Here is a 13,671-nt window from a genome sequence, read left to right as displayed (position 1 = left end):
AGTAGATCGACTGAGGGCGGAGAAAGAGAGATTCATATATTAATATTGATATAGAGATAGTGTATATATATATATATATATATATATATCTATATATATATATATAATATATTAATTTATATATATATATATTAATGTGTATAATATATAGTATATATAATATATATTATATATATATATATATATAAATATATATATATATATATAATTCAAAGCCATTCCAAAAGTCTGGTTTTTAAAACCCGGAAAAAAAAAACCCGGAGAAGAGAGAGAGAGAGAAGAGGGAGAGAGAGACGAGAGAGAGAGAGATACAACATTCGTACAATAATGGAGACACCAATGTCATATAAAATCCAATATAAATAAGAGATACAAAAACTCATCAATTATTATTAAACACGACTTGAAACATTATGTAAACATATTATTGCAAATGAAATGAAATGCTACTTTAATTAGTTTTCTGTAAAAGAAAACTACTGATCGTGCAGCTGACACCATTAAAGGTGCCAACAACACAGGGCATACACCGAGCCGGGGTTGTGAGTTTCTTACAGCATTATACGCTGCAAAGAAAACTTGATTGCGCCGAAGAGACTTCGGCCCATATTTTACTTATTTTTTTTTTTATTACATTCAGTTGACAATTTCAAATATACGTCCAAAGGAGCTGAAATCATTCATTTGCATTCTGTTGCGACTGTGCATTTGCATTCGGTACAATTACTATTCCTTTTAAGAAAATTACGCATTTTTTATGGGAGGTGTTTGTTGCGGGGGGGGGGTGGTTGGGGGGGGGTGTGGCAGAGCTGAGCGTTCTTAGGAAATTGCAGCTGCAATTAGTGAAATTGCTCTTCAGTTGCATTATGTTATTCATATCGTCGTGTAATTACATTGTAAGTTCATTCTTTAAAAATGTTCTTGGAATGCTTTTGTTGAAGTATGCGCACATATGATGCATTTCACGTTGTTGTTGTTGTTGTTGTTTTGTTTTTGTTTTTTTAATGGGTTCTGGTAACAGCGAAAGATTTGTATGGCGATTCTCCTCTCCTAGCGCATGAAGACTTATAATTTTAGGTTCATTACTTTAAAGCTGATATTTTGTACAGATGTTTGACAATTTACTTATTGAGAAATCTTGAGAGGTTCTTAGGCATCTCACCCAGCAGTAGACTATCTACTTTTGCTCATGAAGAAATCTATATAAATTATATATATATATATATATATATATATATATATATGCTCATTTCAGTATGAATGAATACCTTTAAATTCTTTCCAGCGAACGAGTGGTTTAAATCATCCCCAACTGCTTCACCGGACACCTGAATCTTCGAACCTTACCGGGGTATTTAAATCGCGCCTGGGGATCACTGTAACGGGGTTATTAATTGCCGATAGTTTAAATGCCGTCTTCATGTGTTTGAGGGCGTACCATACCTTCTGAATAGCTGATATGCCTTGAAAATGTCAAAAGGTTTAGTTGAAACATCAGTCGGCCGTAGCCCCACCCATTTGGTTTAAAGGGACAGCATACTTAACTCCTTTAAAGGAACGCACGCGAGTATATGCCTTTTTTGAGTAGCAATACGGCTTATTTTCGCATTTTCCCGGCGACATTTTGAGTGATTATCTAGTGTTTTCTGGCATCTCTTTTCTACTCCAACATTCACCAACACCGTTGCCATTTTGTGGGTTTTTTACCCACAAATCTATGGGTGAGTCATTTCACGCCATATTTGTGGGTAAATTGTGGGTATTTTTGGGTAATTTGGGGACAAGCGAAATAAAAATTATTTACATTTATCAATATCTGTCAGTATGTCGTGGGAAACTATACTTTGAATATTGCATAACTTAAGCCGGGCATAAGTGAGACTATTCCTGTTTCGATCATGTTCACTGAAATTGACATGTCCAGGGATTGTATCTTGCTCCATTGCCGAGATAACTCTGCTTGGCTAATCTGCCCTCTCTCTCTCTCTCTCTCTCTCTCTCTCTCTCGGTGGAGTTGAGCCCGAGTCAACCGACCTCGCATTTATCGCGAGTGATATAAAATACATTTTGTATTTAATGCCTACATATCGTACGTAGCATGCTACTTCAAAGAGTATATAATGTAACAGTTTAAATAACTTACAAATAATGACATAAAAACAGTGTGTCCCGATGTGTTGAGGTGCCATATACCCACTGTAGGGTATTGGTGAGACCCAGTATCACGAGTAATAGGCCTACAAACTAATAACAATCACATAGTGACGTGCAATACCATTTTATACACACACGCATACATACACACAGTAAAAGATATATTTCCACAATTACAAACAAATATTAATAATAATAATGAAAATATTGAGAGTGCAAAGCAAAATAAAAATGAGAGAGAGAGAGAGAGAGAGAGAGAGAGAGAGAGAGAGAGAGAGATAAAAAAAAATTTAGATGACGAGACGATGGTGGATCTGAACACGTCATCAAGATGAGTTGGGAGCAGTAATCTATACTACTAAATATTAGATCTACAAGAATATTTGCCGTCTGTGTGAGAATAGCTGCTCTGCGTATCTTCTACGGCCTCAAGCACTACTACATCAGCAGAGGGTCGCTTGCAATACAACTGTCATTCGTTAGGGGACGTTACGTGTGTCATGTTATTGTTATTGCCAATGAATATCTAATTCGGTTGTCCGGGATGGATCGAAACGTTGTTATATAACCGATTCCTGTGGTGTCCATTGTATCCATTCTGTCTCGTAGGTTACGTCGAAGATTTGCGTAGACAATAAGCTAAAATATAACACATCGATAAAACACTGCATCCAATAGAATGAATGAATCAGAAATAATATAAGAAATTTAGTATCTGAAAAAAAAAAAAAGATTGGGTTGGAGGATGGATTCTTATTATTCAGTTTAGAAGTCAGACACCCCCTTCCCCCCAACCCCCTACCCTTCAAACCCAGAACCATTTTTTTTTTATCAGATACTGAATTTCTTATATTATTTCTGATTCATTTATTCTATTGAATGCACTGTTTTATTGATGTTTTATATATTAGCTTATTTTCTGTTTCGATTAAGTAGAAAGAGAGATGATTATATCCTTCAACTTAGAAACTGCTGCAGTTTTTGCTTTCTATACCAGAAAATGGATAAGATATATTTTATCGATATTATTTTGGCCAGTGTTCCTTTGAATTCAGTGCGAAAATCGACTATCGTTTTCATTACTTATCTTATGGATTAGCTCTTTTTCATATTACCTGCAATCTCTCTCTCTCTCTCTCTCTCTCTCTCTCAACAGTAAACTAGTTCCAGGAAATAACTGAGAACACCAACAATTATTATGATAAAAATGAGTATACTTTGTTATTAGTTCTCCCACCTTTTATACCTCGTCTTCAATAATGTTTGTTTTTTATTTGAACCGTTTCAGATATTCAGTAACATTTGCTCAATAAATCAAATGGCAAATATGACAGACGTAAGGATGTCATTACCGCAAATTATGATATCTACTTCATCTATTTTAAAGAAATTTTGTCTCCGACTTCCATTTCAACAAAAACGGTAATTATTCCAAGTAATATATATATATATATATATATATATATATATATATATATATATATATACATATTGAACATTAATTTTTGTATAATACCGTATAGAAAACATGAATTCACGTTGGTTTAAATCATTTTAACGCGATTTACCAGAGCGTAGATGTGTGCTTCATACGCAATAATTCATGGAATAGAATGCGTTGTATATTTCATATTTGTAAAATGAGTTAGTATGAAATGTATAGTCAGCTTATTTATTTAATGTAATGGTATTTATACGTGCTGCAAAAACCCAGTGTACATTATCATTATCCAAAGATAATTCATAATATCGTAATTAACATATAATACTGTCATTTATGTGAGCTCCCTGAGTTGTTTAAAATAATAATATAATGGCATTAGAATGTGCGAATATAAATGGTATTACATTATCCGTAATATTTTTATGTATATATTACAACGTTAATCAGTTAACTCCTCTCTTCTATTGGTAATAAATTTCCAAAACATCGAAACGGAAACGAATACGTTCGAATATATATATATATATATATATATATATATATATATATATATATATATATATATATATATATATAATAAACAAAAGTATCAAGATATACATCTAATAATAATGTAATAATGGCTCTCAGTAAGGGGAAACATAATGCCTATTCCAGGATTCCATTAAGAGGCTCTATACGGTTTCTCGTAGGAAGAATCATTGAATTCTCGATATTGAGTCCATCATTGTTCGTATTTGCTATCTCTCCATTTTTGTGGTCTGGCGATCCTTCAATTACTTTATCTCTGTTAGGAGAATAATTTAAATTGTTGTAGTCAAGAGGTTTGATATAGAAACAATATGAGCTCTGTAACATAATATTTATTCGCCAATAGAATTTATATTATAATAATAATAATAATAATAATAATAATAATAATAATAATAATAATAAAACACCAAGAGATGATATTTCTTGCACAGGCTCCAGTGGAGGGCTTTTGCTACTAATCATGCCTCTTTTTGTTTACTGGCTCTGTAAGTAAAGCCGGGACAGGTTCTCTTGCTATGTGGTTTATGGTTTTATTTTTTCGTTTAATGCACTTCCTACATATGGGGAGAGATGTTATTCCGTCTATCGTTCTTTGAATATATCTGGTTCTTAGGGCCTGATCTTGTGCCGCTGTTATCATTCCTTCAGTTTCCTTCTTTAGCTCTCCCCTCTGTAGCCATTGCCATGTGTCATCGCTCGCTAGTTTCTTTAGTATGTCTCAGGTATTGTCCGTGCATTGGTTTGTTGTGCCAGTCCTCTGTTCTGTCTGTCATTCTCCTGTCTCTGTATATTTACTGGGTCTTCGTCTACTTTTATTAGTCCTTCTCCCCTACACCTCTTGAGCCAATCGTCTTCATGGTTTTTCAGATATTGCCCATGCTCTGTTTTCGATGTGACGCAGTCTTTCTATACTTAGTAGTCCTCTCCCTCCTTCCTTTGTGTTATGTATAGTCTGTCCGTATTTGCTCTTGGCTTCAGTGCTTTGTGTATTGTCATATGTTTTCTGGTTTCTGATCTATGCTGTGGAGTTCTGCCTTCGTCCATTCCACTATTCCTGCGCTGTATCTGATTGCTGGCACTGCCATGTATTTATGGCTTTTATCATATTTCCGGCGTTGAGTTTTGACTTGAGTATCGCCTTGAGTCTTCATATATTCTTTCCTGATCGTGTCCTTCATTCTCTTGTGTATCCCCTGCTTCCATTATTCCCAGGTAGTGTATCCAGTCTCATCTAGTGTTTGATGTTGCTCCCATCTGGTAGCTTATCCCTTCATTCTCGTTACTTTGCCTTTTTGTATGTGACTAAGGCGCATTGTTATTATTATCTATTTATTTTTTTTTTTTTGCTCTATCACAGTCCTCCAATTCGACTGGGTGGTATTTATAGTGTGGGGTTTCTGGGTTGTTGCATCCTGCCTCCTTAGGAGTCCATCACTTTTCTTACTATGTGCGCCGTCTCTAGGATCACACTCTTCTGCATGAGTCCTGGAGCTACTTCAGCCTCTAGTTTTTCTAGATTCCGTTTTCAGGGATCTTGGGATCGTTCCTAGTGTCCTATGATTATGGTACAATTTCCACTGGCATATCCCATATTCTTCTGTTTCTAATTTCAGACTTTGGTACTTATCCACCCTTTTTTTCCCTCTTTCTCTTCAACTCTGGTGTCCCGTGGTATTGCGACATCAATGAGTGATACTTTCTTCTTGATTTTGTCAATCAACGTCACGTCTGGTCTATGTGCACGTATCACCCTATCTGTTCTGATAACATAGTCCCCAGAGGATCTTTGCCTGATCGTTTCTATCACTCTTTCAAGTTGGTGCTCGTACCACTTATTACTGCAAGGTAGCTGATGTTTTCTTGCACAGGCTCCAGTGGAGGGCTTTTGCCACTGAATCATGCCTCTTTTTGTACTGGTTCTGTGCAAGTGCCGGGCATTCGCTTGCTATGTGGTTTATGGTTTCACTTTTCGTATTGCACTTCCTACATATGGGAGAGATGTTATTTCCGTCTATCGTTCTTTGAACATATTCTGGTTCTTAGGGCCTGATCTTGTGCCGCTGTTATCATTCCTTCAGTTTCCTTCTTTAGCTCTCCTCTCTGTAGCCATTGCCACGTGTCATCGCTGGCTAGTCTTTAGTCTGTCTCATGTATTGTCCGTGCATTGGTTTGTTGTTGCCAGTCCTCTGTTTCTCGTCATTCTCCTGTCTCTGTATATTTCTGGGTCTTCGTCTACTTTTATTAGTCCTTCTTCCCATGCACTCTTTAGCCACTCTATACTTAGTAGTCCTCTATACTTAGTAGTCCTCTCCCTCCTTCCTTTCGTGTTATATATAGTCTGTCCGTATTTGCTCTTGGGTGTAGTGCTTTGTGTATTGTCATATGTTTCCTGACTGTTCTGATCTATGCTGTGAGTTCTGCCTTCGTCATTCCACTATTCCTGCGCTGTATTCTGATTACTGGCACTGCCCGTGTTTATGCTTTTATCATATTTCCGCCATTGAGTTTTTGACTGGATTATCGCCTTGATTCTCTGCATATATTACTTTCCTGATTGTGTCCTTCATCTCTTGGTGTTTATATCCCCTCTTCCATTATTCCCAGGTATTTGTATCCAGTCTCATCTATGTGTTTGATGTTGCTCCCATCTGGTAGTTTTATCCCTTCAGTTCTTGTTACTTTGCTCTTTTGTATGTTGACTAAGGCGCATTTTTCTATTCCAAACTCCATCCTGATATCCCCAGATACAATCCTTACAGTCTGGATTAGGGTATCTATTTCCTTGATGCTCTTTCCATACAGCTTGATGTCGTCCATGAACATCAGGTGGTTAATTATGTTGCCTCTTTCTTGAGTTGGTACACATCCCATCCATCTGTAGTACTTTTGCATGGGAATCATGGCTACTACGAAGAATAGTGGGTACAGTGAGTCTCCCTGGAAGATCCCTCTCCTGAATTATTAACCTCTGTTAGTCTTATTCAGAGCTTGTAAGTATTGTATTCCAGTTGTGCATTGTATTTTTGAGGAAGCTGATGGTGTTTTCCTCTGCCCCATATATTTTCAGGCATTCTATTAGCCATGTGTGTAGTATCATGTCGAAGGCTTTCTTATAGTCTATCCATGCCATACTTAGGTTGGTTTTCTTTCTCCTACTGTTCTTCATTACCATTTTGTCTATGAGGAGCTGGTCTTTTGTGCCCCTACACTACCTTCTGCAGCCTTTCTGTTGGTGGGATGGTGTTGTGGCTCCTCTAGGTAATTGTATAGCCTTTCACTGATGATACCTGTTTGTAACTTCCACACTATTGGTAGGCAGGTGATAGGCCTGTAGATTACTGGCTATATTTCCCTTACTCTTGTCTATTTGTACTAAGGATGTCCTTCCTGTGGTCATCCATATGGGTGCATGGTGATTTGAGATACTATGCTGGAGATGTTCTGCTATTCGTGGGTGTAGGGCCTTGAAGTTTTTGAGCCAGTATCCATGGACTTCATCGGGACCTGGGGCTTTCCAGTTTGGCATTTTCTTTAGTTGGTGTCTGACTGTGTCTGTCGTGATCTCTGTGAATCTTTGACTTCCTGGAGCCATGTTGCATGTTTGTTGTGTGATACCGGATTGCTCCATATGTTTTCCCAGAGTCTCTTACTTGGTTCGGCTTCAGGAGTTTCTTGGTGGTTGTCTTCCTCTCTTAGTTGGCTGTATACGTCTGGTTTGTTCCAAATAGTTTGTTCTGTTGGTATCCCTTATTCCTGTTCATGTACCGTTGGATCTTATGTGCTTTGGCCTTAAGCCTCTGTTTTACATCTTCTATTGTGTTGTTTAGTCCCCTCTTTTGTACTTTGTATTTCTCGTTGAGTTCCTCCCTTGTTTTCTTGCTTCTTAGCCATTTTTCTTCCATCTCTTTCAGTTTACTCAAGTCAGATCTCATCACCATGATTTGCTTTTCCAGGCGCCTTTTCCAAGGAGGTTTGCTGTTTTGGTTTCTGTTGGGTTGGTTGTGCTGGTGGTGTTTGGTGCTCGTATCCCCATCAGTTTCTGCTGCTACTAATCTTCTCCTGCATATGCCAAGTTATTTGTTTCTGTGATAGGCTGGTGGTGTGTATTATGCCCATTATTTCATTGACCTCACTTGTTTTCTCCCTAATTTCATGGCGTTGTAGGCTTTCATGGAGGGGATCTTTGTTCTCTCTGTATCTGGCTCCATCCATTGTCTAATCTTTTCTACCCATTCCGTCCTCTCTGTTACTTAGTCGGTGTTTCTTCGTGTGTCGTTGTTTGATACCTCATCATCCCTGTCGTCTTCTGTGGCATCGTCTTCTCATTTCGTTCGTTCGTGTAATCGTTGTCGGTGTGACATTTCCCTTCCAGTTCTTCTCTTTCTGTTTGGGGAGACCAGTTCTTTTTCTTTATGTTCCTTACATGGTCAGCCAGCCTCTGCTCTGTTTGGCGGGTGTTATTCCTCTCATTCCAGATGTTGACCAACCTTCTTCTATATCCTCTCTCCGTCGGGTTGCTTCTGATGTAGCATCACCATATTTCCTTATTTTCTTCTCTTGTCCATTTCTTCCTTTGGTTTGCTTCTGTAGCTCCAATCTCAGGCTGTTGGCTACTGTCGTTGTGGTGGTCAGTTGCTGGATGACGACCTCCAAGTACCTAACCGTCTTCCCCTTCAATTGGGATGAATACCTGGCTGCCGGACGAAGCTCCTCTGTTGCCAGAGGTTCCATTCACGTCGTTGTCATTTATTCCTTCTTTTCTTTCCATCATTGCTGAGTTTTGCTATTTAACCCATAGCTGGACCCTACCCCATCAGGGATAGGTACTCATTTACAGCTGAGTAGATTGAGGAAATTATGCAGATAAGGAGGGATGGATTAGTCAGAGAGAGAGAGAGAGAGAGAGAGAGAGAGAGAGAGAGAGAGAGAGAAAGAGCGAGAGAGAGAGAGCAGACCAAAATATTCCAGCCACATATCTTGGCATACTTATCTTGAGTTATTGGCAACACAGAGAGAAAGAGAGAGAAAGAGAGAGATCAGTAGAAAACATTCCAGCCTCTTATCTTGAGATTCTAGCAACAACAGGGAGGCTGCGAACAGCAGCAGCAGCAGCAGCAACAGCACGAGCGCTGTGAAACAGCAGCTGCGAAGAGGATTTCCATGATGGAATGCCGCCCGAAACAGTGATCAAACAACGGCTGTCTCAAATCCTACCACTTAAACGACAATTCTCCTGCCATCCTTCGTTTGAGCGCCTCCTATTATTCCTGCTCTTCAACTTTCTATATCCTATTCATTTATTTAGTTATTTATTTATTGATTTATGTTTATTCTTCTCCACAAGAGATGTGCATTGTACGTGATCTCAGATGTGATATTTTCTTTTCTTGTTTACTTTACATTCCCATTCTTTTATCGTTTCTTATAAAATTTATACTTGTTAATACTGCTCTTGAATTTTCTCTTTCCTTATCTTGTTTACTTTTCTCCATAAGAGATTTAATGTATTTGATTCCAGATGCGTCAGTGTTTTTCTTGTTTGATATTCCTGTCTTGTATTGGTTTTTTATTATTATATTTATGTTTGTTTTATTTCAATATTAACCTGGAAAACTTTTTTTTTTCTCTCACCCTTTCAAATGCGCTACTCTTAAACATTTTAATATTTTTTATATATTCTACTTAAGATATTAATGTACTCTATTTGAGAGCTCACGTTTTTTGCTGTTTATTCATCCCTAACATTTTTTTAATCCTCTTTTTAACACTTAGTATTTTCTATCTTTTCTTCATTAGATATTTAATTTACTTGATTTCAGATGTCACAGGTTGTTCTTGTTTATAATTGCTTTCTTTTACCGCTTTCTTCTGATTCTCTTTCGGTTATTCGAATTACAACCTGAAAATCTTTTTATTCTCACCCTTGCTGATTTAATTAATTTTATTCTGCAGTGTAAGTTTGTGAACTGTTCATGTTTTAATTTATTTTATTTTTTCTAGCTTTCATTCTATTCATTTCATTCCATTTACCAGTAGAAAAGAAAGATATTCAGAAACTCACCCTTGTTTATAATTACGTTACGGCCTGAATTAGACTCGCAGATATTTTCTGGCGTTTAATTTTTCTTTTGGTCTCGAATTTTGAGCAAATTCGTATCACGTCCTCCCCTGAAATCCTGGAAAGGGGAAGGTTGAAAGGGAATTAAGAGTCTGCCTGGAAGATACTTTTCATTTCCCCCTATCATTGCTCAAAGAAAAAAAAGGAATTCGGTGGGAAGTTTTAATTGCTTTTTTTAACGGGATTTATTATGGACGTTTAAAAGAAAAAAAGGAACTTAGGTACAATGTTGATTTTTTATGTGTGTTTTATACAAAGTCCATAAACAGAAAAATGACTTGTACGGTTATTGAGATAAATTACTCAGTCATCTAGACCCTATAAATGGAATAATTTTTTTTTTCAAGAAAAAAACTTTTATACGAAATATTACCAGAATAAATCATAATAGAATTCATTGCAATAAATAAATAAAAAGGACTTGGAAATGTACAAACATAATAGAAAATCAGCGTTTTCTGTAAATTCTTTGATCATTTTTTTTCTTTTTAAGTGATCTTGGCCCTTTGTTTTTCCAATTACCTTTAGTTGCATTTTGCTAATGAGAACCATACTCTCTGGAAGCTTGAATTGCTAGTCAGTGGCCTCAGTAGACTTGTACCGTATGAATAATTTCATCACCTGAATAATAATAATAATAATAATAATAATAATAATAATAATAATAATAATAATAATAATAATAATAATATTGACCATTCAGGGAGACTTATCGTGCAATTATATTCCTTATGAAATATGAAAATCAAGGGGTTTTTAACTGAATTAATAATAATAATAATAATAATAATAATAATAATAATAATAATAATAATAATAATAATAATAATAATAATAATTCCAGTAATTCAGTTTAAAACCCGTTGCCATTTATAATTCATAAATGTAATTGCACGATAAGTCTCCTAAATAATCACAATTTGGGTCATGCCATTGATTGGTAATTAAAACCCGCACTTTGTTGAATCATGCAAATTTGAGGTGTCACCCCGAAAGAGTACAAGCAGATTAGATTGTTTTACCACCTCTGATCCACCGATTACAACTCTCTGGGGAAACAGATTTTACCTTATTATTTTATCGTTCACTACTATCCTTCATAAAAGATGTATTCATTTTGAAAGTACCGAGATTTTCAACATCCTGCATTGGTTTTGGACATTAAACATGTAAGTGTGGTAATGCTGGGGTTGCAAAACATGTAAGTGTGGTAATTCTGGGGTTTCAAACATGTATGTGTAGTAATGCTGGGTTTTCAAAACATGTAAGTATGGTAATGATGGGGTTTCAAAATATGTAAGTGTGGTAATGCTTGAGTTTCCATCATAGTACTGGAAATTATTGTGTATTTACAGTAGGCATTCATAGTACAATCCCACTATATATAAAAACAAACTTTCGTTTCCAGAATTCGGAATTGTCCATATCCGTAATTGGAAAACTCATAATAAACGTTTGCTCTGAACATTTAATTTAACGTTTTCCCTCTCAGTTGAATAGGTACCAACGGCATGAATAATTAATTCCACCACTCTCATGAATTGGAGAATATTCCTTTGATACAAATACAATTATTTACTGAATAGTCTTTTTTTTTTTTCTTTGCTATTCACACACACTCATCGTATCAAACGAAAATTGTGGAGAGAGGTGAAATAGTACTTATATTACCTAATATGCAAACAAGTTTTTCATTTTCGCTTACTCGGGGAGTATGTCTGCAAACTACTTATTGTTGTTGTTGTTCTTATTGGGTAGGTAGGAAAGCCCTGAAGAAGAGCATGAAAAGGTCTGAAAAACGCGTTTCGCGTTGAGTTAAAGATACAGGAATTTTTGTATAGGATATTTGTGAATTATTTATTAGTTTGGAAATGTAAAAAGTAAGTAATGTGTATGTTGAACAGTACAGAGAAACATTGTTCTAATAAAATATAGCTTATTCAATTTAATTTTCGTTGGTGAAACAACGCTCTGTTTGACCGTAGATTTTAGCACGCGCCCCGTGTAAGCTGTAGGTCGGGTGACGCCTTCTTATTATACCTTAACCATGACGGACTATTAACGAACTCTTCGCATCAAATGGAACTTGTGGAGAGAGGTGAAATAGCATTGAATATTACCGAATATTCACACAGGTTGATTGAACATTTAAGAAGATTGATATCAATTAACGGTAGCCTGTGCTTGTTCGTTCAGTTGTTTTTTAATGGTAATTCTTTATATATATTGAATATAGTTCTTATTGTTTCGTTTACAATAAAGATGGTTAAATCTTATGCAAGATACTTCTGTGCAGATCAGAGGATTTGCACAGATAAGGGAATAAAATATGATAAAGAGATAAATACTATATATGTATATATATATATATATATATATATATATATATATATATATATATATAGATATAGATAGATATATATAGATATATATATATATATAATATATATATATATATATATATATATATATATATATATATAGTATATATAGTATATATAGATATAGTATACTTACTATCTATATATATCTATCAATATATATATATATATATATATATATATATATATATGTTATCTATATATCATCTATCTATCTATATATATATATATATATATATATATATATATATATATATATATATATATATATATATATATATATGTGTGTGTGTGTGTGTGTGTGTGTATGTGTATTGTATGTATATGTATTGTAATCCATAATTACTTTAAATATTTTGTTCGTGGTTTATGTCATTTGTTTTAATTAAGTCACGAAAAGTTCTCTTGAAACATTCTTTTATCCCCGGCCGAGTCTTGTTTGGGTTCATTTGTATAGTATTCACCCATATTTTTTTTTTTGCCTTTCTGTTTTGTGGAGCGGACTACCCGTCTTCAGTGCTTCGCTTGTCGAACTGCCCCATTACGTGGTTATGCTTTCGCTCTCTCTCCCTTTACTGGAGTGCGTTTTTGGGCAGGGCGCAGAGAGAGTATCGGCTCCCCAACAGAGGAGGTCTTGCAGCCTTTTTTTTCACGGCTTAATTATCGGAAGATATTTGTTCCTGATCTTGCAGCTACCATTGAATTTGAGAGGCTCCTGCTAATGAATTTTAGCCTCACTTATAAGCATTGCTGTTGCTTTTGTGCTGCTGCTTGCCACTGCTGCTGGCTGTTGCCGTGTGTTTGACCTACCTGGAGTCGTCAGGAGGCCTTCTAGTGGCGAAGAACGGTAAGCGGACCGTATATGTTCTTCCCCGTCTGCTTACATAATATACAATTTACGTTGCCCTGGTGATCCCCTCGGTGCAAGAACACCCCTAGTGATCCGGAGTAGGACAATCGCTGTTGATGCGTTATAATCTTTGATTACGAATTCGGTGTGGTCTTTGAGGATTCTTCGGCTATTTCTTCATTACCTCTTC

The sequence above is a fragment of the Macrobrachium nipponense genome, chromosome 13 (assembly GCF_015104395.2).
Source record: "Macrobrachium nipponense isolate FS-2020 chromosome 13, ASM1510439v2, whole genome shotgun sequence".
Classification (NCBI taxonomy): Eukaryota; Metazoa; Arthropoda; class Malacostraca; order Decapoda; family Palaemonidae; genus Macrobrachium; species Macrobrachium nipponense.
Note: the sequence above shows the minus strand (reverse complement) of the source record.